Source organism: Myotis daubentonii, chromosome 7 (genome assembly GCF_963259705.1).
Source record: "Myotis daubentonii chromosome 7, mMyoDau2.1, whole genome shotgun sequence".
Classification (NCBI taxonomy): Eukaryota; Metazoa; Chordata; class Mammalia; order Chiroptera; family Vespertilionidae; genus Myotis; species Myotis daubentonii.
Genome location: NC_081846.1, coordinates 79,745,317 through 79,771,476, shown reverse-complemented (window position 1 = coordinate 79,771,476; position 26,160 = coordinate 79,745,317). Strand labels below are relative to the sequence as shown.

At 43.3% G+C, this 26,160-nt stretch overlaps 1 protein-coding gene across 9 annotated transcripts in view; it reads right to left on the bottom strand.

Annotated features, from left to right (window-relative positions):
- Window positions 1–26,160, bottom strand: part of NCKAP5 (NCK associated protein 5) — a 941,160-nt gene that overhangs the window by 635,967 nt on the left and 279,033 nt on the right. Inside the window, exon 1 of one of the 9 annotated variants that reach the window (XM_059704628.1) lies at window positions 8,608–8,738. The exons of the other annotated variants lie outside the window; for them this stretch is intronic. The gene's annotated coding sequence lies outside the window, so the exon portion shown is untranslated. Of the gene's footprint in view, window positions 1–8,607; window positions 8,739–26,160 lie in introns of those variants that run through there. 9 annotated transcript variants of the gene reach the window in all.

Below are 26,160 nucleotides of genomic sequence, written 5' to 3'. Positions count from 1 at the left end.
GCTTGAAAATGTTGACTGCAGGCATGGGGGTGGGGGAGCCAAAGTAGCAGCTTCCACAGAAGCTGAAAGACCAGCTGGGGGCTACTGGGAGGAGATGACAGTCACCTGGACTTGGGACAGCACAGGGAGAATAAGTTGTTGGAGTCAAGATGTGATCTGAAGGTCGATGTGACAGACTTTACCAAGGGGCTGAATGTGAGGATGAGGAAAAGAAAAGAATCGAAGATATTTGGTTTGGGGCCTAAACAGTTGAATAATGTGACATTTACAGACAGAGGAAAGACTATATAGAAGGAGCATGTTTGTGCAAGGGGTGCTGAAATTGTTCTCCTGTAGGCAGATAAGTTTGACACATGGGAGAAGAGATGTGGATGAGGACATTTGTCTCCAGGCAACAGGCTTGGAAGACAGGAATTGGGGATCCCATAGGGCAGTGGTTCTCAACCTTGGCTGTACATTAGAATCACCTGGGAATCTTTTTAAAATCCTAATTTCTGGGCCTCATCCTCCGGAAATTCTGTTTCTTTGTTATAGGGTGGGGCCACAACATTAGTAACAAAGAAACAGAATTTCCAGAGGATGAGGCCCAGAAATCAGGATTTTAAAAAGATTCCCAGGTGATTCTAATGTGCAGCCAAGGTTGAGAACCACTGCCACAGAGTGTAGGGGAAGTACTTAGAACCATGAAACTATAATAGAGACCACCTGAGGAAGGAATGATCTTGAAGAGAAAAAGGACCCAGTGATTAGAAGTTGGGAGAAGAATCCTATATAATAAAAGGATAATATGCAAATTGTCCCCGTGACTGGGAGTTCCACCAGAGTTTGACCAGGGGGTGCCTGCAGTCCCCCTTACCCCCCCGCCAGCCCGGCCTGATTGGCCCCAATTGGAGCAGGCTGGCTGTACCCCACCTGTGCATGAATTCGTGCACCTAGCCTCTAGTATGCCAATAAATGAAGGAAAAGCCAGTGAGAGAGCATTGAGAGGACCTTTCCAGAACAAAGTGTTTCAAGAAAAAGGGAGTGTCAATTACAGTCATTAACCAAGTAAGGCAGGCCCCAAACTTGACCACAGCATTTGCTAACCTGGAGGCCTTCAGTGGACTGACAAAAGCAGTTTCAGTGGGTGGGCTTCCCAAAGTCCTCACTGGGGAGACTGAAGAGAAAATGTGATGCTGGGGGTGGGGAGAAAATACAGTCAAAGCTTTCTAGAAAATATCATGTGATTCTTAAAGCTCAGTGTTCCCCAGACACTACTGAGCCACTTGAAAAATGGCAGATTCCAGGCCCAGCTCAGAGATTTGGTTAAGTCTGGGAGTGAGGTGGGGCGCAGAGATTTTTAATTATTTAAAAACTTAATTTTAACTAAAATGAGGGAGGAAGATGTTGCCATTTCTGCATGGAGCACTTTTGGAGAATGGTCTGGTCTCCCAGATGGAAGTTTCTGTTATTTCTGAGGACCTATTAGGTCAACGAAACAAAACTAACCTATTACCAACAATCAATCAACATACCAAATGTTCCTCTGAACCACCCACAACACCTACTCCACTGAGCAGAGTTAGGCCTTGGGTCTGTTGGCATTCCCATATTATTTGGGCGCAAGACTGTGAATATAAAGATGTTTTCGAATAAGAGCAGAAGGTTCTACCCATGTTGGAGCCAGGAACTCTCCTGGGAAAACTCAGGCTGCCTATAGTAGGAAAATGCCCTTAGCCACATAGGAGAGCTGTAAAATTATTTAAATTTTTTTTCATATTCATCCTTAGTCAGGGGTTCCCATCAAGAAATGGGCTATTTCCTACTGGGTGAGGGGCTTATACATTTATGGGTTAACACATAAAAACCTTGTATGGATTTTATTTTCTGAGCATGAAAGCATTTGTGGAGTCAAGGGCTTGAGTGTGTCGCCTGCTACATTGCCTCTCTCACTTGTGGGCATGTGCATAAACCACAGGAAGGGAAAGAAGGTTCCTCCTGGAGCAAGGTGTTTCAAAAATATCCTCCCCCCATGCCTGGGGGGAGAGGAGAGGCAGTACTCAGAGTCTGATCACATGTATGTTGTTTTACTTAAGGATTCAAACATTCAGACTTGTGAAGAAAAACACTAGCTCTGTATTGTTGTATATTCTAAAACAAAGAAAGGCAGAAAATATGAATTAGCACCACTGCTCATCAAGTCTTCCTCTTACCCCTAAATCTGGTCTCCATATGAACATCACTGATGTGTTAGGGAAGACCACAGGTGTTGTGCCCCCACACCCCCTCACACACACATCGCAAAAGATAATGAATGGAGGCCCTGAGGAGGTACCCAACTTCCAGCAACCTTCTCAAATGTAATTTCTGCAGGGTATATGTGTGCATGCACACACATAGAATTGATCAACATTGTCATTGCAAAATAGGAAAGAGGACTAGAGAAATTATGAAGATTTCTGAGAGTCAGAAAAAGTTTTAAATGTTATTGGCAAAACATACAAAACCCAAACCCAAAACATCCCCAAGAGGAAACTACCATGAAGATAAGGGCTGAACTAGAGAAACTCCAAGCTCAGATGGAACACAGAAAGAGTAAGAGGGTTCTCTTGGGCCACAGTCTGTGTGATCCATTTAAACATAATATTCCCTGGCCACACCCCTCCCCATCCATCCTAAAGATAAGAAGCAGGGAGTAAAGAATTATGACTTCATTAGTCAGAACAAGAAATAACTGTTCTCTGCTGAAGATGAATCACATCCTGGGGAGGAAGGGCCTGGAGGTTGGGGCAGGTTTGAGGACCAGGTTCTGTGTGAGGGTGAATGCCAGGAAAAGAAGAAAAGCAGGACTTGAATTCACTGGAGACGCTGCAGCAGACACCATGGGCCTGGTCAGTAGAACCGTCCCAGTCAGAGCTATCATCTTGGAGGCCTTCTAATGTCATGTGCAGAGTCCAAGGCCAGTTCTTCACTGTGACAACCCAGTGCTGAAGACACTTGAACTTGCCTAACACCTTCCAGGAAGAGGCCAACTCTGCAGAAGGAAGCAGCTCCCTGAGAACAAGTTAACGGGTATTTCAATATGGGTCCCTACACAAGACCATTAGGGTAGAATGGGCAGGGGGCAAAGCAGGCTGCTACTGTTCATTTTAAGATCTTTAAATATGACCAAGAAAAAGCCAAATAGAACTAGAAGACAGGAGCGCAAGAGTAAGGATGCTCTTTTGGCAATGGGCCCATGCTTCCTGAAAATAAAGAGGTTTCGGTGAGGGCTGCCTACTATTTCCATGGGGCAGCCCCCTCTTTCTAGTTTGCAGTCTTACACTGCCAAGGGAGAAAGTGTAAAGGGGGAGCAGTGGTAAAATACAATTGCTCTGAAATTACATAATAATTTGCTCTTCTACTTTGCCTCCAAAGACTCTGAGCTTATACTGTAGTTGCTTTTCTATTATCAGGATAAACAGCTTCCAGGAGAAGCGGGCCTACAGAATCAACTACAAATCATACAAGGGAGATTTTAGCATGGTTTTAGAAGATGGAGGGAAAAAACTTATGAAGTAGAAGGTTCCCAATAAAAAAAAATTAAAAATTAAAAAAAAAGAACCTCAGTAGCAACCTCTTTATTTTTTCTCTCAGAGCCTGGATCAAATACAATGTTTCCTGACACCTTCCACCCGCATTTCTGTAGCTTGCTATACGTGAAGAAACTTGAGATTCTCCTCCAAAATGTCCCAAATGCCTTGTGGAACACAGTGACCAACACGCCTGATTACAAAGTACTTCTATCTGCGGTGACCTAGAGGCTGACAGAAGGAAACAGTACGACTCTCCTTTGAAAGGTCATTAGAAAACCCTTTTGCCTTGACAGGGGAAAGTCTCTCTCTTATTTATGTATTTATTTTATCTTTTATTAAATTTATTGGAGTGACATTGGTTAATAAGTTTATATAGGTTTCAGGTACAATTCTATGATACATCATCCGTATGTTGTATTGTGTGTTCACCACCCCAAGTCAAGTCTCCTTCCATCACCATTTACCTCCCCTTCTACCCTCTTCTACCTCCCCCACCCCTTTTTCCCTCTGATAATCACCATAGTGTTGTGTGTCCATGAGTTGGGGTGGTTTTTTGTTTTGCTTTGTTTTTGTTTTTGCTTAATCCCTTCACCTTTTTCACTCTGGAAAGTCTCTCTGGTTCAGGAGAAAAGAAGTTTATTTTCTCTTAAAGGGCAAAACAAATTAAGTATGTGGTTTCAAGAGGCTTTAACATTCCCATTAGAAAGTCTAGAGAGAAATATCATAACTCATCACAACTTTTAATTTAGAGAGAGACCTTGTCCCCAGAGCTTCCATCTCTGTGCCAGTTCATCCCTGAGGAGAATTACCTAGCAACTCATCATTGCCCACCACCTGAGCACCTGCTGGCCTCCTCTTGGCTTTGCCAGGACTGATCAAAATGTCCTTTACTAGCAGCTTCAGCTAAACAACGGCTTCTCAAAAATACATCCTTCTAATAATTAGGACCTAATTCAGCGTTGCTCCCCGTGTGGTCTCCTGACCCGCAGCACTAGGGTCACCTGCAAAGCTGTTAGAAATGCAAACCCTCTCGTCCCTGCCCCACTGCCCCTGCCCCTGCTGCAGACACTCTACAGGCAGGACACAGCTATGTGGTTTTAGCAAGTTCTCCATGAATTCTGGTCTCACTTAACTCGGAGAACCAGCCCCATCAATGATCAATAAATTAATAGCCAACTATAGCCACTGATTATCCACAGATGCCCCTGCCCAAATTAAGTGCGGCTCATCCCTTAAATCCATAATTAGTTTCTTGAGTTGCCTTCAGAATGAAACAATTTGAGGTTTTTTAAATATCTAATTTTTACATAATAAGTCATTTTTAAAATTATCTCAATGCAAAACCAACAAAGCTGTACTGCTGGGGAGCTGACATTTGTACTAATGATGAAGGTGCCATTTAAAAATCAGCATGAGATGAGTGCCCATGATAAATATAGAGCAGGCGCACCTGTGCTGTTACTTTAAAAATATTTGTAAGTATTCCCTCTTAAACGCGTTGAGTGGCTAAAACCCTTCAAGGGATGAACTGTGCAACATTTGGGATCTGAAGAGTCATGAAACTGCTTGGTAGTGGGATAATCACCCAAGACAGGAACTCCATTTTTACAAATACATGTTTGGGATAGCAGCTCAGACAGTTCACCTACCAGTGGATAATAGTTTAACTATCCTAATTCTTATTTTTGATGAAAATTAGCCACACTTGGACAAGGCAGATGTGTTAAATCAATTTTCGAAAGGCAATTTACTATGATGAGGTTGTTGAGTCAAACGAACATCGGGGAATTTATGCAAATATTTTTGGGAATTTGTTCTGAGTATGCAAATGATACATAGTTATGCTTCTCATGCAAAATTAAATTTCCTATAATAACAAATCACACTCAAGAATCAGGCTAGTTAACATGAAAAGGACACTCCTTTTTATGGCTGAAAGGCTGCAAATTGAGGGTACATTGCAGGTGAATCTAATTCCAGCCTCTATTATTGGCATTCATTCGGGTCAAACAAAACCAACTGCAAATGGTAGAGGCGAAGGATTGGGCTGACTCCTGGGCAGCACGTGGATGAATGCAAAACTCACAGGAAGTAGAAGCCACGCTTTTGCTCCGGTCGTCTCAGCTGTCACTGACCAGATGGAGTGTCTATTAGCCTCTAATTATTTGGGAAGGACTCAGTGCTGTCATTTATTATTTACCAGAAAAACAAAGCCAAACTGCTATTTTGAATACCTGAACGCTAGTCACTGCTCATTCCCTGCCTGCCCAGCCTGGAGGGAATTTGGACTTCTAGCATGCTGGTTCTCCCTGACTCACTCTGTGAGCACCCTGCCAGGAGGGCTCCGGGCCTCCTCTTGCTGGCAAAGTTCCGTGTCTGCAACCCTCACTGGAAAATATGGGAGTCGGGCTCCACATGGCCTCCTGGACAGCTGAGCTGTGTGCCCAGGACTGAGAGGTTTCTCGGGGTATGACGCTTTCAGCACCAACCCTGGGGAAGCTGTGGGCAAACGGAGACATGTCGGTCACTCTACCATGATCTCCTTTCCTCCACTGCTCCCAGTCTGTGTCCTTTACTCACCACTGGGCTTAGTTTCTTTAAAAAATGCTCCTAATTTCTCCTGGGGGTGGAGGGTGGGCTCAGCCCTAAACTTGAGTTCTACTCGCCAGGTCTAACTCCAGGAAGCGCTTCTGCTCATCCACTATCCACTAATGAAGGAGAGGCTTCTCCCAGGAGACCCAGTCACTGACCACTCTCTCAGAGGGCTCCACCCCAGATCAATGCCCCATAGGCAGCTCAGTTAGCATCACAGCCATGCCCCACCCTAGCTACTGTACTGAGATCTACTACTGCTCAGGACTCTGCAGTGGGACCAGCCCTTCCACCAGCTTAGACACAGTTAAATACTTGGGTTTACATTCATTGCAGGCTGATTCACTGTTGAGGTCTCATCTTTACTGCTTAAAATATACTTTGCTGTCTCCTATTAGAAGTGAATGGTGCACTTTTGAACTTACATGTTGTCTTTTATCAGAGGATCACAAAGCACGGGCATAATCCTGTTGCTGTAGACTCTAGAGTAGTCAAGTGCTTTGTCACATTAGTATTGAGTATATAATGAGAGAAACAGACTATGGTAACATTTTTGGCAAAAAGAAAAAAAGCCAAAATTGTACTAAAGCTGGAAGAAAACTAGTATTGAAAACTGCACTTATTTCCTAGACAGATTTGCTAAGAAGGCAGACATGACAGAATATTTGTAAAAAGAAAGGGGGAAAATGGATGATAAAAGGGCCCTGTCTGTCTGTTGTTGATGCATGGACACATCAGGTTTCCTGGTGGGGCTGGCTGTTAAAAGCACTTGACTTCTTTGATTTCCATAGTTCAGTCACTACCTTTTTGCTACATCCAAAACTCGACAATATTATATTCTCTAACCACATATAATGTCTTTAATGCTTTCCCCTCTAGCTACTTAAAAGAAAAAAAAAAAAAGAACAAAATCAGGACAGCAGCCAGATCAACTTCCAATTCCAAAGCAATACCTCTTTAATTCACTCCAATTTAACAGCACTGTGTTCTCAACATTAACTATGCCCTTTCTTAGGCCAGTATTAAACTTGATTAGCTAAATCTTAAATTAAGTGTTAGTTTACCCAAAAGTTGTTTCTTTAAATATTTCATGTCTATCTAACTTTTATACATTAAATAGAATTAATTTTGTAAAGTGAATATCACGCTTCATCATTTTTTGAATAGCCCTTTTTTTATATACTAGGTTTGCTTAGCAGAAAGTCAATAGATTTGATTAAATAGGCATAGTCCTTGTAATCTGTAAAACATCCATAGTTAAATCAACAATGTATTAGTACCGACTATGCAAATGATACTCTGAGCCAGGATCAGGCCCTAGGGCCTACGGAAGCTATAAGAAGCTTGACTCTTCTGCGTCTCCATTTCCTTACTTATAGAATGAGGCTGTGCGATTAGCAAACTTCACCTAGAGGAGTGGTTCGAACGCTGATTGCTGGATCCCACCCCCAGAGTTTCAGATTGGCAGACCTGAGGCACATACTGAGACTTTGCACTTCTAACAAGCTCCCAGGTGATGGAGACGCTACTGGCCTCTGAACCACACTTTGAGGACCAGTGGACTAAACCTTCAATCCAGGCTCCAAGACCTCTTATGATTTTGAGTTTGGAAACAAAGATATATTTCATAGTCTTACATCTAGACCAGCTATAAGTAAGTGTTCATTTATTTACCTATCCATCCATCCCTCCATCCAGTCATTCAACAAACATTTATTGAGCTATGTTTTCAAATAGTTTCCAGTTTGGATAAAAACAGGAAAAATGATTTAGTAAATAAGACAATAATGTATATAACTTATGGGCACGTCACAATTCTCTGTAACTCCATTTTGGTGATTATGTGAAAACAGTAAAAATAAGTTAAACAGAAAAAAAAATATGTAAAATCATGGAGATAATTGTCTGGCACAAAGAAAAAAAATACTCAGCAAATCTTAGCTGCATGGATCACTGAAACAGACAAGCCGTGCATGTTCTCACATTTTTGTTACAGTTGCTAAAATGGGCAGAGCCAGCACAATAGGGAATCTGAGACAGAGGTAAATTAAATTACTCATAGTCTGAGACCAAATCACATTTTAAAGGGTAGAAACACGTGTTTTAAAATAATAATAGTAATGATGATAACAATAACAACATTCCCAATAATTTTCTACAGGACCCAAGCCTTTGGCACCTTCTCACTGTAAGAAGTGTTTGTCCCACCCAGGGCTTGGCATCAGCAATTTAAAATTATGCCCAAGAAATTCCCAGAAACTCCTCTGGCAGTGGGGCCAAGTCACCTTGGCCAAGTGAGACAGATCCTGAGCTCCGGAGAGAAAACTTGGTTTCCAGGTCTGAACTCTAAAAACACCTGCCCTCACATCCATCCTTCGACCCCATTCCGTTTCCAACCTACAACCAAAGTCTGAAATGGAAACTGCAAGCAGAGGTCTGAACCGCATTGCATTAAGCTTACCTGCCTCTGTGCAAACCCGCAGTGGGCGGGCGAGGAGCCGGCCTCCTGTGCCAACACCGGCTGCCCCTCCGGAACCCCACAGGGACGGAGCACCCCCACTTCGGGAGGTGGAGGCCTGAGTGGCTTCTCAGTTCCTCTGAGTTTTGGAGACTGCAAAACTGACTCACTGAGAAAATCGTTGAAAAATATTTACTTAGAATTAAGCAAAAAAATATTTGAAAGGATTTTGTCAGCGTAGGAAAGTCTGTTTCACAGCCGCTGAGTCAGACAGACCGGCCAGAAAGACTCCCGGAACCCCCGCGGGCCTTCACCTCGGCGTGCAGCCTGGAGGCCAGCTTCTACCCAGGCGCAGGGAAACGCCCAGGAGCGCCTCCACATTCCACGTGGGCTTCCCAAGGACCGAGCTTAGTCAGATAAAGCAACATTGTTACAGTACAGGGGAGCATCAGCTCTCATCAAGGAAGAAAACAAAGGAAATGCAAATTTTAGAGCACACACTACGCCCAGCACTTTCACAATTCATTTATTTATTCGCTTCATGGACCCTGCTGAGCACCTGCTGTATGCAGTGCGGGAGCTACAGGATGTAATGGTGAAAGGCAGGCGGGGATCCCTGCATCGCTGCCATATGCAATCTTTACAGCCACCTGGGAGGTTGGGGGGAAGGCCCTGTTACCGCAACTTCATAGAGGAAAAGCTGCTGCTTTAACATGTAAAGCCATTTTCCCAACGGGCACAGCAGAGGAAGTGGAACCAGGAATTTGTCTCCAAAGCGTGCACTCTAACCTTTGGGGAAGGATGGGTTCAAATACTGTATGGAAGTCAGAGGGCTTGCTAGGAATGCATGCATCCAATCCCCTGTGCATCCACGTGGGCCTGACAATAAGGACCCGCTAACAGGACCGCTCTGCCTCTGAGTACAGGCCTTTGGGACGATGTCTCCTGAGGGGTTTTCAGGTACTGCAGCCCATTTTTACTGCTTTAACCCTGCCTTCCCTAGACTCTTGCATGCCTAGTCTACAGCACCGCTCTGTATTGACTGGTGCATGGGACATGGCTTTGCTCAGTCACTGTGGATGCATCCAGTGGACATGAGTGACCTTGGAGAGCAGGAAGCCCTTCACTGGGGACTCACTCCTCCTCTACCCTGTGGCTCTCTATCCCCTCCCCCAGGGTGGGACCTGGGACCTGAATGCAGGGCAGTCAGTGGCAATCACAGGCTTCTGGGCCATCAGCTGGGTTCAAGGGCGGCTCTGAACCCAGCCACAGGCGCTGAGGTTTTGCTGAAGGATGTGTGGAGGGCACCTTCTCTGTGAGCCTAGACAGGCAGCAGCTTAGCACTGGTTACAGCCATCGGCAGCACCTGGGCCGTGACACCAGCCTTAGGTCTACCACCTTCCCCTTCTTCAGCCTGAGATGTTCATGTTCACCTGATCTTACCCATAGAGGTTGCTGCTGCTGTGCATGGCAGTCAGTAAAGGTGAGTCCATCCAATGGATGTCACTACGGACCAGCAATGGCGCTGCCTCCCGCAGTTACAATCAATACAGAAATGCAATCTATAATAACAAAAGTGTAATATGCTAATTAGGCCAGATGACCTTCTGGACAACCTTCCGGACGAAGCCAGGGCTGTGAGGGAAGCCCAGGTCCCGGGTGCCAGAGGGAAGCCTGTACCAGCAGCCTGGGGAAGGGAGGCCTACTCTTGCACGAATTTCATGCATCGGGCCTCTAGTGTTTATATAGTAAAGAAGTACAAGCAGCAGTCTTTCTTACTGGTTCTGGCGGGGAGGCCGCTTGGGGATGAATGGCTCAGCATTCCTGGCAGAGGAACCGCAGCTACACAGGATGCCCTTCATTGAAGAGCAACAGAGCCTTCCACTGAGCTGAGCAAATGGGGACGACGCCTCGACCTTCCCTCAGAGACTGTCCAGCTCTTCATTTGAAATACTTTACAGGAACCTGGGATTCTGGACTGCACGACATTAATAATGAAGCATCTATCATTCTGCACCCCCATCTCCAAGGGCCTCTACCCCACTTCTAAGAGCCCATCCGTGGGAGCGACATCACCCACAGCGTGGGATTAATGACAACTCATCCACCCCTCAGTCCCCCTCCTGCCCACCAGGATCTCACTTAAGGTGAGTGCACAAGCCTGAAGCACTGCATCTCCTGGGTGTGATCAGAAATGCAATCTTAGGCCCCTGATCGGACCTAAGGCTCTGAATCTGATCCTAACAAACTCCCAGGTGCTGCCACTGGCCTCTGGGTCATGGTCTGAGCAGCGAGGGTTTAGATTTCAGTGTTTCCTAATCATTCTTAGTCATAAGTTCACCTGGGGAGCTTCTTAAAATTACCCATTTCTGGCACAACCTCAAACCTTCTGAGTCAGAACCTCCAGAAAGGACCTGGGGGTTTGCCAGGCAACCCAGCTGATTCTCAATGGCAGGCATTAGGGGAAACCTGGGGAATGGAACTTACGAGTGCCAAGCTGTGCCCTCCACTGCCAGCTCTTACCCTGCCCCACTGGTCTTCAGCAGATGAAACACTGCTGCTCCACCCTGGCTATTGTTTCTCCCTCCCAAAAGCCTGCACCAAATGCTGTACTTTTACCATCTGCTATTGTCGTTGTTGTTGTTTGTAGGGAGCAGCTATAGGGTTAAGCCTCAGACTGGCCTGTTGGCAAAGCCACAAACAAGTACCAGCTTAGAGGGCACAGCCCTCTTAGCATAATTAGGCTTGACCTTATGATGCTCCCTAGATCTTATCGGATAGCTAATGGGCTGAGGGAGACACAACAAGTGCTGCCAAAACAAGTGAAACTCACAAGAACATTGTAACTATGGTGACCACTACCTTGTTTACCTCTGGCTATGAAATAAAGGCTCAGCTTGCCTCTGGATCTCTCTCTGTGGCATTAGGCAGGCACAGGAGATCCACAGAGCCCCAGCTTATTCTCTTTGTCTGTGTTTTCTACATCCTTCGCCGCTCCCCGCCCTCCCCCCCTCAGGCTCACCAAACCCTTGGCTGAGCTGGCACAGCACAGTTGTTGTTTTACTTTCCTGTATATTAAAGTGAGAAAGGACCTCAGAAGCATTTAAATCTCATTACTAGACAAAGAGATGTGAATAGCCTTAGTTTAGTGCCCAGTGGCATTGCTGTTTAAAGGTCTTAGTGTTTCCAAGGGAAAATGCAAAATTAAAAAAAAAAATTAAATTAATTTTAGAGAGAGTAGGGAGGAGAGACAAAGAGAGAGATGGATGTGAGAGAGATTGGTTGCCTCCCACATGTGCCCCAACTGGGGATTAAACCCCCAACCTGGGTAAGTGCTTTGACCAGGAATCGAACTTGCCACCTTTTGGTGTAAGGGATGACACTTTAAACTATGTCCCTCTGCCTCCAAAGCTCTATTCTCTTCATTCCAACAAGCTGCCTCTCACTGCAGAGCAGACCACAATAATCTTTCCATGTTGATTTATAGGGTGTCCTGCAAGTTGGAAATCCTACACTCAGTCCCAAAACTCACTGAACATTGCTCTCATTAAATCAGTTTCAGAAAAATACGGAATGGAGACTGGGGGAAATGGAAGGAGCACAATACACAGAAGCCTGGCATAGGCTGGCATTTTTATGTCTTGTTTTAAACAGAGCAACTGAGCTCTTGTGAGGACCAAGATATTTAAAACAATATATTTTAAGAGGAAAAATAATGAGACTTCAAGGACAGAGGCAGAACGAGAATTAAGTTGAAAGTGATTAACATTGTCTGACTTCTCTTGCCTTCAGATATAGCTTCTGGAGTTTCCCAGCCTGGGCAATACTTGACCTATTTTGACAGCAAAGTGTTAACTATTTAAGAGCATTAAAAATGAACATGGAATAGAAACATGGTGGTGGTGGGGGGGGGATCAGACCCTGTGAACTCAATTATGATATGTTGGTAACAAGGAGTAAAATATATCAACCCATCCAGTGAGTCCACAGGTCCATCTGCAAATGAAAAAAGTATTATCTGAATGTTACTTAAAGAAGAGACTAGATCAGTGGTTCTCAACCTTCTGGCCCTTTAAATACAGTTCCTCATGTTGTGACCCAACCATAAAATTATTTTCGTTGCTACTTCATAACTGTAATGTTGCTACTGTTATGAACCATAATGTAAATATCTGATATGCAGGATGGTCTTAGGCAATTCCTGTGAAAGGGTCGTTCGACCGCCGAAGGGGTCGCGACCCACAGGTTGAGAACCACTGGACTAGAGGCATGCCTTATATTTATTTAAAATGGATTTGCATTTCAACCTCAGATGAGCAGTACTGAAATATCATTAAATGCTGGGAACTTTCATGGGGAAAAAAAAAACCTTACAGCAATCATAATATTAGAATTTTATTGCCCTAGGGTGTCCATAATCATAGGACAAATGATTAAATATATGCTTTATGTGGAAATGCCCTGTAGTTACTATGAACCTCTTATTATAAAGAAAAAAGTAAGACAATAAAAAGGAATCATTTTAAGGAAGCATTTAGAGTTCCCTTTAACTATTTCCTTTACCCACATATATCAGCTATTAAAATTTTTCCATTAAGCTTTCAGAAAGTAGAATCAAGTTTTTCATCAAACTGTTGAAGAATCATGAGAAGGGGAACACGTGGGCTGTTAGAACAGGGGCCTCACTGAGAGAGCCATTACGATTGCTCTGCCTTCCTGTCTCGCCTCACTAGTTACTCCCACTCCTGTGTCCACAGGCCTGGGATGGACAAGGAGCAAGTATGGAATAGCCAAGTGACAAGTGGGCAAGGGAGGAGGGGCTAGGGACAGCACTTAGAAAGAAGAGGGAGTCCCAGATATGCCTCAAATACTTTACAGCTTTCCAGTTGATTTAGGAAACGAAAAACATAATAGAGACGTAAGCAGAGGAGCCTTACCTCCTGAAGACACCGTCAGTTTCAATAAAGAACAGCCAAGCCTTACAGAAGAGAAAGGAGAATCACTCCAACAAAAGACAGAGGTCAGAGATGGGCAAGGCATTTGGCGAGAAACGGAAGAGGAGGATGGGTTGAACAATGGGAGTAAGATAAACCCACCAAATTGTCAAAATTCTGTTTGGTATGAGAGGATATTTGACAATGACACATTAAATGATTACTCCATTGATTAATGTATTCATTAAAGCTGATGCTGAGATAGATTGGGTATACTCTGTAATACCTGAATGTCCCAAAATTTCAGATACTCTAAACAAGACAAAAAGACAAACAAACAAACAAAAAACCCTGTTATGGGCTAAACTGAATTCTGTCTCCTACCACAAATTCATATGCTTAAGTCCTAACTCTCAGTACCTCAGAATGTAAATGTACTTGCAGATACGGCCTTTAAAGAGGTAATTAATATTAAACAATGTCTTTGGGTGGGACCTAATCCAATATGACTAATGTCTTTGCAAGAAGAGAAAATTGGGACACAGACAGGCACAGAGGAAAGACTAGGTGGAGATACTGGAAAAGATGGTCATTTATAATCTGAGCAGAGAGGCCTTAGAATGAAACCAACCCTGACAACACCTTCATCTTGAACGTCCAGCCTCCAGACTGTGAGAAAATAAATTTCCATTCTTTAACCACCTGTGGTAGCCCGTGGTAGTTGGTATTCCGTTATGGCAGCCCTAATTTAGCACCCCACACACTGGACTGCAGATGTGTCCAAAAGGAGAGGTCACTCAATCCATTGCTCTGTCCAACTTCGTAAACTTGCCGAGGAGCGAGTATTAAAATATGGATTTCTGGTCTTTGATGATGGGTTTGGAACAAGTTTGAGGAATCGGTGTTGTTTCCCTAAGTAGTAACCTTTGACCTGAGGGAACAATGGTTAAGATGCTATGAAAAGTACAGAGAATGTCATACTGAGCATTATTTCCAGATTTGGAAGAGAATGCTGGCAAGAAAACAAGGTGTTTGTGTTTTCTTTACTGAACATATCAATTTAATTTTTAAAAGGTGTGCTATGTGTTGCCTTTTAAAAATACAAGCTTGTGGATCAATATATCTATTAACAAAAAGAAAAAAAATAGTTTGCAAGTCTCATAATTATAACTTTATTTTGATGTATAGCTTTCTGCATCATATAGTGTTAGGGACTGATAAAACAATGAGCATATACTCTGTACCATACACATATATTAACTTGTTTTGTTTACACACAGATGCACACACACCCCAATGTGGTATATGCTGTTATTAGACTTATTGTACAGATGAAGAAATTCTGGGTGGATATCTGTACAAAACCACCTGTGTTTCCATTGTGTGTACTTTTAGGTAAAGTAGAAATGATATCCCAATTGTCCTTGACTGATAGCTTGAGTATTTGGCACTATAATTAATATTCTTGTGCTGTGCAGATTAACTTATCAGTTCCTGGGCTGAATATAAATATTTACACTCTTTCTCCTTTTCCTGCTGGCAGGGTATTGTACTTCAAGACACCTTTATGGAGGGGGTAAAAGATGAACAGCAAACAATTGAAGGATTTCTCTAAAGTTTTACATTAATGATTAAACAGCAGCAGCTGATGACTTACTCAGCAACTCGCAGAAAATAAAACATAACTTAATCTGCCAATTAGCATTTTCATCTTCTTTCCTGACAGAGCTTAATGGCATCTGCAAAATGCAATTTCCATCCCCGAGCTCTTTGACATTTTCTATTTGCTCCTGCGTTTCTCTCCCGCCGCTCCTGTTATGACTGAGCGCAGCGGCATGTCACACTCCACAGAGGCAAATGCATCACCGGCTGCTGAAAGGAAAGCAATTATTGTGTCCTCACTAAATCTCGGGGACAACTTGGGGACTGCTTTTCCTTTTAGGTGCAGAAACAGCCAACCCAGGCTTGGCTGTAAGTGGCTGAACCTCAGTGACAGCAGCTGGGCTGCAGGTTGATGTCACCTGCGGTGCCCATTAAGGGAATGGCAAGCTGCCAGACACGAGTGCCCTTTCCGTAACTGCCAGCTGTCCCTCAAGGGGACACCACATTCCCACACACACAGTGACAAACAATGGCTGGGAAGAGAACATACTCCCTTTCCTTTCCCGCTCCCTTGGTTTGAGGACAATGACCCAGGGACCCGGGAGCGGAGGCGGGGCTGTTTCTGAGGGTTTTCTAGCTGTGGGGGTGGGCGCTAGTCACACAGCTGTCCGGGACTATGGCTTTCTTTCCCAGGCAGCTGTGTCAGTTCACGCATGTGTCACATATGTGTCAACTCCCATCTAATTCCGCCTTCTCTGCACAGGCAACAGATGAGATTGGAGGTGATAGAGAAAATTGTGCCCTCAGGAAGACTGCAGAGCAAGCTTGGCATCTAATGGGGAGTCTTAATTGTTTCTAAGCTGGAGAGTCAAGTGCCCTGACAAACATGCTCAACAGAACATGTCCTCAGAGGGACTTCCTAAGGCACCTCTCCTCTCTGTGCTAAAGAAATTGCCTTGCACACACTGTCAAGCACCAAAGGAAGCACTCCATTCTAAATAAATACAGCAAGCCCCTATCAACCAGACTCCAGTGACCTGGTGCACCCAATTAACCAGAACCAGGTTTCATACCCCATTTTTAGAAGAAAGAATCAATACTCAAGAGCAGATTCTCATTTCAGCCAAAGACACACATTTCAAGAGTTTTTCCTGGAGTCAGTTCTCTGATCCAGTTTCTGTCTAGCTTCTGATATAGATAATGGGTTTTAGAATCTGCACCCTGGGGCAATAATCACATAGTCATTATGCAAAGACATAATTAGTGAAATGCTGTGGTTATGACATGAACATTTCAGGAAAAAATTTCATGTCATTGAGCAAAAAATTCTTAAAATAATGTTGGGGTTAGTAATAAACAGAAATGAATATCTATGCATAAACCCTTGGCCTCTAGTATGCTAGAATACATTTTTAAAAAATATTTTTTATTGATTTCATAGAAACATCAATGATGAGTGAGAATCATTGAATGACTGCCTGCTGCATGGCCCCTACTTGGGATCAAGCCCGCAACCTGGGCATGTGCCCTGACTGAGCATTGAACCAGGACCTCCTGGTTCATAAATTGATGTTCAATCCCTGAGCCACACCAGTCTGGACTAACACAAAATTTGTAAGTGCTTCCTTTACCCTGCTATTTGTTTTACTTCTGGAGAGAGCTGTGACCTTTCCCTCACTTCACAGCTGGGTGACCCGGGATGGGAGGTTGAATGACTTGCTCAGTTAGACAGCATGCGGATGGATACCCACTGCATGTTAGACTTGTGAGCGGTGGGCCCAGCATCTCCAGCGTAAATCCATCACAAGAGAGGTGCCCCACTTAAAACCACTTCATTAAAAGATTCTCTTTTGAGAGGAAATTCTGGTTTTTAAAAAACAGACTAGCTATTACCCAACAATCCAGTTCTTTTCAGAATAATTACAAGCCTAAAATTTGCCATTGGTTCTCTGAATTTTCCCATGATGTTCACTGGCAGAATGAACACAAAGCCTAAATTAACTCTCCTCAGAGCTAGTTCAGAAAGTGCAATTTCCATTGCTCTGGCTGGCGGCCGCAGGAGTCTGTAGGTGATAGGTGGTCTAGGGCAACTGTGGAACAATTCATTTCAGAGTTATTCTAAGCCCCCCAAAAGTGTAGGTAGGGGTTGATTGTTATTTAGTTTTTCTTTTAAGATAAAGCCTAGGTCTTGGGGTTTGAAGAGGTCATTGATGAGCATGTGCTGCATTGGAAGAGCACAGGCGATGGAGTCCTTTAGCCTGAGTTTGAGGCCTACTCAGCACTTAACACATTAGCCATGGCCTTGAGAAACTCAACAAATAGACTGGAAGTGAAGTCACCCAGGTACTCAATGGTCATTCATTTCCACCACTACTGTCCATATTAGTCACACACCGTCACCTGTTCAGCACCATTAATTAGTAGGAGAGTTGGGAGTGGTGGCAACCTAGCACTGTCCCACCTTCCGTCAGCCCTTTCCACATTCATGCCTGAAAAAGCTCTGATTGATCAGACTGCACTGCTATACACCATGTGGCAAGACTGTCCTGCCAGGGAGAACTTCTCAAATCGTCTTTGCCTCATTTTTTCTGCTATTTGCTGCCCACCTACATAGCGTGGGCAGCCATGAGGAACCTTGAGGAACTGAAAATGATGAAGACAGGAAGCAGGATCTTGCAACCTCCCAGGTAGGCACGTGCATATGTGAACACTAGAGGCCCAGTGCATGAATTTGTGCACATGTGGGGTCTGGCTGGTCCACCCCGAAGGAAGCCCATCAGGCGGGGTGGCTGTGGTGTCTAATGCTGGAAGCCATAGCTTTCCCCCAGCTGGACCTAATTATACTTTAAGAATGGCCAAAAGAAACCCCACAACAGAACTGTTTTGCATTTCACATGTCATGAGATGAAGTTGTTTATGTGTTGTTTGCAAACGTCTATCAAGATGGATGATGGCTCTTTAATGATTTTTGCATTCTTCCTGGGGTTCTGCCCTCAGTATCCCAATATAATCTTCATGTCTGTTTGTTTAAAAGTTTTTTCTGCCCTAACTGGTTTGACTCAGTGGATAGAGCATCGGCCTGTGGACTGAAGGGTCCCAGGTTTGGTTCCAGTCGGGGCATGTGCCTTGGTTGCAGGCACATCCCTAGTGGGAGGTGTGCAGGGGCAGCTGATCAGTGTTTCTCTCATGGATGTTTCTAATTCTCTGTCCCTCTCCCTTCCTCTCTGTAAAAAATCAATAAAATATTTTTTAAAAAAGTTTTTTCTGTTTTTGAATGTGCCTACCCTTTGCTGTTGCTCTTGGAAGCCTACAGGTCCTCTTCACCGCCCCTTTTAAAGAGAGACTGAAAGCTCACCTAATCTGCAAGGCACAACAATTTCACAAAATCTGCACCCAGTCTCTCTACATTCCTCAGCAAAGGGCCGCCATCCCATTAATGCTTATGTTGCCTTTTTGGCTAGCTTGGAAGGTCTCCTGGGGCTTTGGGCAGTGAAGGGAGAGTTCCACACCTTGGCTGAAGGATTAGCAGGGCCCTCTGGAGACTCTGGTCAGGGACAGAAGGGACTGATAATTATTTTCTTGTGCTTTCACTAAATGTACATGCATCAGGGAGCCAGGCAGTGATGTAGGGGTGTTGGGGGCTGATTGGGGGCAGGGACAGCTCAGGGGAAGGGGGCGATTAGGGCCTGGATCAGGCTGGTTGGCTGCCGCAGTGGACATCATAGCCACTGGTTGTTCTGGTTGTTTCACCATAATGGTTGCTGGGCTTTTATATATATAGATCAGCCGTGGGCAAACTACGGCCCGCGGGCCGGATCCGGCCCGTTTGAAATGAATAAAACTAAAAAAAAAAAAAAAGACTGTACCCTTTTATGTAATGATGTTTACTTTGAATTTATATTAGTTCACACAAACACTCCATCCATGCTTTTGTTCTGGCCCTCTGATCCAGTTTAAGAACCCATTGTGGCCCTCGAGTCAAAAAGTTTGCCCACCCCTGATATAGATGGTAGAAGGCAGTGTGATAAGTGCTATAAAAAGGGACCCAATTTCCCATGAGAAAGAGAAGCAGGGGAGAGAAGCCAGTCTCTAATCCCTGGAGAGATAGCTTATTTCTCAGAGTTAGTATAGTCAGTGATGGCGAACCTATGACACACATGTCAGAGGTGACACATGAACTCATTTTTTTGGTTGATTTTTCTTTGTTAAATGGCATTTAAATATATAAAATAAATATCAAAAATATAAATCTTTGTTTTACTATAGTTGCAAATATCAAAAAATTTCTATATGTGACACAGCACCAGAGTTAAGTTAGGGTTTTTCAAAATGCTGACACGCTGAGCTCAAAAGGTTCGCCATCACTGGTATAGATGCTAGAGTCACCCAGCTTGGGCTCAAAGCCTGGTTCTAAAACTCCCTGGTTGTTCAACCTTGGATAAGGCTCTCGGCCACTCTGTGCCTCGGTTTCCTCATCTGTAAAATGGGGATAATGCTAATGTTGATTCCTAATACACATGGGTTTTAAGAGGATCATGTGAATTAATACTTGAACAGCTGACTCTGTAAGGGCCAACCGTTCCTCCTGAGGACTGAATTGGCACAGCACGGTGCCATCATCATGGCGGTCATGGTTAAAGTCTGTCACGGAGAGCACGCCATGTGACAGATGCCAGCTCAGACACCTTATGTTCCTAAGCTTATTTTATTGAATCTTCCCAGCAAGTAGATACTATTATCCCCATTTATAAGTGATTACTCACAAAAGTTGAACAGCTTGTCTGCGGTCACACAGGCACTGAGTGGCAGGGTAGAGATCTAATCCCATGATTGTCTAGCTCCCCAGTCTATACTCCTCCTATCACTCTCCACTGCCTTGTACTATTTCTCCATATTTGCTCATAAAAAAAAAAGTCCTTCAATTGAGTGCATGGAGGTTTGGCTTTGTTATCCAGCTGTTTTCCATTTATAACTGTTCCCTTCAAGAGGGCTGCTGCATGTCCTACAGGTGAAACAGCGCATGCCAATTAAAGTACACAGCACCAGATACCTTGCCAGAAAGTAATTAGCAAAATTCCTCAATTAGGGTGCCCCTTACACTATTGCAGAAAATCCTTATTGATTTTAAACTTTTCATCTTGGTTAGAGGGATCAGCTCCTCTAAACCCTGACTGAGCTGTTACTCTGCTGTGAGTGGAAATGTATAGAAGTCTAAGCACATCTTCTCAAATCTTGTGGTGGCTTGGCTCACTACCTCCTTTAATAATGGCAACATTTGCTGAGTGATAGGTGACATGCATTGTGCTAAGGGATTTACAGAAGGCATCTACCTTAAGTTTCATGTGGCCCAGTGATGTAAGCACCATCATCATACCATTTTATGAATAATCAAACCTAGGCACAGAGGGAAAAGTAACTTGCCCAACTTTCCAAGGTATCAGTGGAACATCTCAATGGAGCTGGAATACAAATGTAGGAAACCTGTTTTGTGAGCTATAATCGCTGTGATATATATATAATTCCTTCCTCTATCACTCTTTTAAAAATAATTTTATTGATTGATTTTAGAGAGAGAAGAAGGAGAAGGTGGGAGAGAGGAAGAGGGAGAGAGGGAGGGAAGGAAGGAGGGAGGGAGGGAGAGAGAGAGAGAGAGAGAGAGAGAGAGAGAGAGAGAGAGAGAGAGAGAGAGATTTGTTGTTTTTATTTATTGGTTGATTCTTATTTGTGCTCTGACCAGAGACTGAACTCACAATCTTGATATATCAGGACAATGCTCTAACAACTGAGCTACCCGGCCAAGGTATCTTCCTCTATCACTCTTAATCAAAGCAAAATATTTTACTTCAAACAAGCAAACTTCTATCTTCATATCAGAAATATAACCCAAATCCTATTTCCTAGAAGTCCGGAACAACACAGGTTTGAACCGCAAGGATCCACTTACACAGGGATTTTGTTCAATAAATATTATGGATGTATTTTTTCTTCATTATCATTTTCTTAATAACATTTTCTTCTCTCTAGCTTACTTTATTGTAATGATACAGTATGTAATACATATAACAATGTATTAATTGACTGTTTGCATTTTCAGTAAGGCTTCCAGTCCACAATAGGCTGTCAGTAGGTAAGTTATTGAGGATTCAAAAATTATATGTGGATTTTCAACTGTTCAGGGGTTGGCATCCTAACCCTTGTATAGTCCAAGGGTAAAGTGTAATTCTTCCAGTTTGACTACTAATTGGTGCTTTGATTGGGGTGAGTATACGTCTTCCCTTTCCTTTAGCTGGACAAACAAATGCAAGCAAAGCCTGTGAATACTGTAATTTATATAGAAACAGAGCTAGGGATCAGTTTGGTGTTGGGCTAGGTGTGTTGTCAAAGGAAAGCTATTACACATAGCCTCTTAATCCTGTATATAGTTTACCTGTACTGTAAATCTCTTTCATTAAATTTGTCATTTGTTCTATAAAAACACATCAAATAAGGAGCCATAAAAAAGTTAAATAAAAATCTTAGCCTAATGATATATTGATTGCGCATACATATCTTTACTTTTGCATATTCTGTGTTGTCGTAAAAAGGCCTGTTAAAAGCTGAGTTTAAAAAATTATTCGCATCTCACATTACTTTTGAATCAATTGCCTATTATGAAAATCATTGGTCTTCTTTAAGAATTACTTTGCTAAATGAAGTAATTAGAACTGATACTTTATTTTCTATTTCATTTCCAAAAATTGATTTTATATGTTAATCAGATTATAGAAATCAGGATATAAATTTCTTAAAGCAAAATAAATGGCTAGTCAAGCTTCATGTTTGGTATTTTATACAGTATTGGGTGTTTCTCAAGGCATTTTGCTTTTAAAAAGACATTGCTGAATATTATATACAGGGTCAGGCAAAAGTAGGTTTACAGTTGTGAGTATGCAATACACAGAGTTTATTCTCATATTTTTACTTATTAATTACTAGGGGCCCGGTGCCCGAAATTCGTGCACTGGGTGTGTGTGTCGGGGGGAGTGTCCCTCAGCCCAGCCTGCCCCGTCTCACATACTGGGAGCCCTCAGGCGTTGACCCCCATCACCCTCCAATCGCAGGATCGGCCCCTTGCCCAGGCCTGATGCCTCTGGCCTAGGCATCCGGCCCGGGCAGCGGGGACCCGCAGCTGCAGCGGCCCCACGATCGTGGACTTCGCTTTAGGCCCAGGCAAGGGGCCCCTAGCTCCTGGGACTGCCAGCTTCGACCGTGCCCAGCTCCCATCGCTGGCTCCACCCCTACTTCCTGCTATCACTGGCCAGGGCGGCAAAGGCACCTGATTCTCTGATCATGGCTGGGGGGCAGGGCAAAGGTGGCCCCAGGGCCACCTTTGCCCTGCCCCCCAGCTCTTAGCTCCCCCCTGGGTTTCTGATCACTGTCAGTGGCAGGGGGCTGCTTCCTGCTTTCCCTTTCGCCTCCCTGCATTGTGCCTACATATGCAAATTAACCGCCATCTTGTTGGCAGTTAACTGCCAATCTTAGTTGGCAGTTAATTTGCATATAGCCCTGATTAGCCAATGAAAAGGGTAGCTCGTACGCCAATTACCATTTTTCTCTTTTATTAGTGTTGATTGTATTAGTTTCTATATGAACAACTATAAACGTACTTTTGCTCCACCCTGTATGTCAGGAATTGGGAATTTCTCGTTTTTATAGTCTTAAGTATCTGATAGTCCAAGAACAAAGAGGTGTAGGCCTTTGACCAGCACAGAAGGTTGTGAAATCTCACCTTCTATTTACTAAAAAGGCCATTATTTCTTAGAGCTTTCAGAGAAAAGCAGGAAAGAGAGAGGTACCATTTGCTGAATGTCTTAGGTGTATCTGGCCTTCACCTCAATAAATCATATTTTCTCCACTCCTGACAGTTATCTGGCTGGGTCATTACTGTTATTATCAGTCTTACAGACAAGGAAACGGACTCAGATGAGGAATGTCATTTGTACTCTATCAAACAGCTGGAGAGTGGCTGAGCTGGGACTCAGACACAGGTCTGCGGGTTCAAAAGGCCATGTTTTCTTCTGTCCTTTTGCCCTGCCAAGCAAACAGCTTAAGTGAATATGTTTTACCAAAGGACTGAGCCTCCTGATGGTGTTGCCTTTTGGCACGATTGTCTGAATAATGTTTCAAATCGAAGTGAATAACCTCACCTGGTTTTACACTAACTATGGAGAATTGCACAGAAAATGTACGAAACCACAGAAGATGCATTAGAAGCAAAGACAGGAATAATATTTTCATATGCATGAATGGAGTTAGTGAATTGGAAGGAAAAGGAGAACCACTCAGTGTGACAGAATGGTAATCCTAATTCCAAATGAGGTAATAACAAGCTGGGAGATTTGAGTTAGTTCCCCATCACTCTGACCTTGAAATAGCTGCTTTGTAGAATGAAAGGTTATACTTTTTAGGTAACAGCTTCACTTGTGCTGCGGAAATGGCTGATATGATTGCTTCCCCCTCTGAAAGTGATAGGCAGCAGGCCTCTGGTGGGCAGAGGTATATTCCTACCTCATTCCACTGCTCCAGAAGTTCATTAACTAATGTCAGCTGGATTTGTCCCCATAATTCTGGTAGAGAGACATAAATAACACTTTTGTCATAAATACCCAAACCACTGCAATCATCAGATTCCTACAGAGGCTTCATCATAAATCAACAAACTTCCTCAGCTGCCCAGAAGTCAGACCTGTTTCCACTGTGCTCTCTGCCTCCCACTCCTGGCCTCCCCCACAGTCGTCTTCAATTTATTATTGTAAAGAATACGTCTTACAAATAGGTCAATGTGATGAACAATTATTATTTTCCACATTCAGTCCATACTCAGCATACCTGTGTTTAAACCTAGCTCGGCCATTGTTTAGGGATACTCCTTGAACTTCACCTAAACTTATCTGGCCTTGGAGTCCTCAATGGCTTGACATTTCTCATGTCCCCGATGATCCAAATTCAGGGAAACTTGGTTTATGCTGAAGGTTTGTGGAAGGAATAGCTAATAAACTGAGTTCTGCATTAATGCTCTGCTAAATGTGTCTATTACAGGAATGGGTTCAAATCAGACTGATGTAGAAAGAATTGTCCTCATTGTTTTGGGGTGAACTGTGCCCCACTAAAATGAACACTAACTCAGAATGGGGCTGTATTTGGAGATGGAGTCTTTAAAGAGGTAAAGTTAAAATGGGATTGTTAGGATAGTCTCTAATCCAGCAGGGGTGGATGGGTGGGTGGGAAGAGATTAACCAAAGAATTTATATGCATATATAGCATGCATAACCCATAGACACAGACAATAGTGTGGTGAAGGCCTGGGCCAGGGGGAGGGGATGGGCTGGAAAGGGTCAATGGGAAAAAAGCTACATCTGAGAATGCACATGCTTTTAACAATAAAGATAAATTTAAAGAAAAGAAAAAGAAGAGATTAGGACACAGACTGAGAGAGAACTCAGGTACGTGCACATGCAGAGAGACAACCAGGTGAACACACAGCCAGAGGCAGCTATCCTGAAGGCAGAGGAATGCTGCAGAAGAAATCAAACCTGCCAACACCGTGATCTCAGACTTCCAGCCTCCAGCAAATACATTTTTATCCTTTAAGTCACTTAGTCTGTGACACTTTGTTATAGCAGCCTTAGCAAGCAAACATACTCATTTCACCAACCCTCAACCTCCTTGGAGAGGATGAAGCTCTCATGATGAACTTCATGCTGTAGCAGAGAATGCATACGCTTAAACATTTCACCCTCAAAGTCAGGCGCTTATTCTTTAGACTACAAAATACTCAGATCTTTAAACATATTTTATTCCATCAAGTACATAGACTTGAAACAGATTTTCAGGAAGGATGGATTTTACCATTAGCTAATAATAATAGATTTTCATAATATTTAAAGGGCATGGTTGAAAGAAAAGCTAAATTACATGGATTTATTGAATTTGTATTTGTCTCTTAATTTAATAATTTGGTTAAGAAAAACGCAACAATTTATCATCACAGGCATTGGTGATTTTAATGGTGGAAACAGTGAAGTTCAACACAAAAGTGACAGCAACATGCTCTTCTCTAAGGATACCAATGAATGTTCAAAGATGTGGGAGTCCTATAAAAACACACCAGATCTCACTAATGAGCATGAAAAGTCTCCTGGGGAACACGTGCACACGCATGGACTATCATTGAACTCCAACTCATTAACAATGGAGAAAATGAGGTAAGCACCCACAGCCTAACAAAGCTTGGACTCATATACTAGCAACCCAGACAAAGTACCCCAGTCTCACAGTGCCGCTCTCATGCTGAGAGATTAATCCTATCACACTGTAACGGATCAGTTCTTTCCATCCCTACAGCATGCCAGCAAAGGTAACACAATGAGGATCAGGTCCCATTTCACAGGTAAGAAAAAGGAGGCATAACTGACTCACTGAGGCACAGTGTCTGTGAAGTGTTTAGTGGTGCCATCAAGCTGAGAACCCAAGAATTCTGTTTCACCTTAGCAAGTATTCCTTCTTTCCAAGAGAGGGTGTAACAAAGCATGTGTTTCTTTACCATGGAAGGTCACCTCCCACTTTCTGTATGATCCTGCTATGTTTACATGCAAAAAAAAAAAAAAAAAAAGGGAAGTCACTAATATAATATAAATTCTTGAGAATTTATCCATCTTCTTTGTTTCTCTTTCCTCAAGTCTCTTTAGCAACAGAGAGAAACCTTATATTGTATACATTTGGTGGTGTTTGTTTTTTTTTAATGAATCTTCCAGAAGAAAAAATCTTCTAGAAATAATGAGAAATTTGTAGAAGTTTTTCTCTTTAAAAAAAACACAAAGTTAAGTCACTAAGAAGAAAAAAAAAAAAGTTCTATGGAACAGGTCCCCTGGGCTGTGTATCCATGCCCCTGAGCTATTTTTAATAACGCATATAAACAGTGGCTTTCTTCCGTCTTTGAAGCCTGGACTCTAGAATGAGGAGGAAGGAAGATTTCCATGAC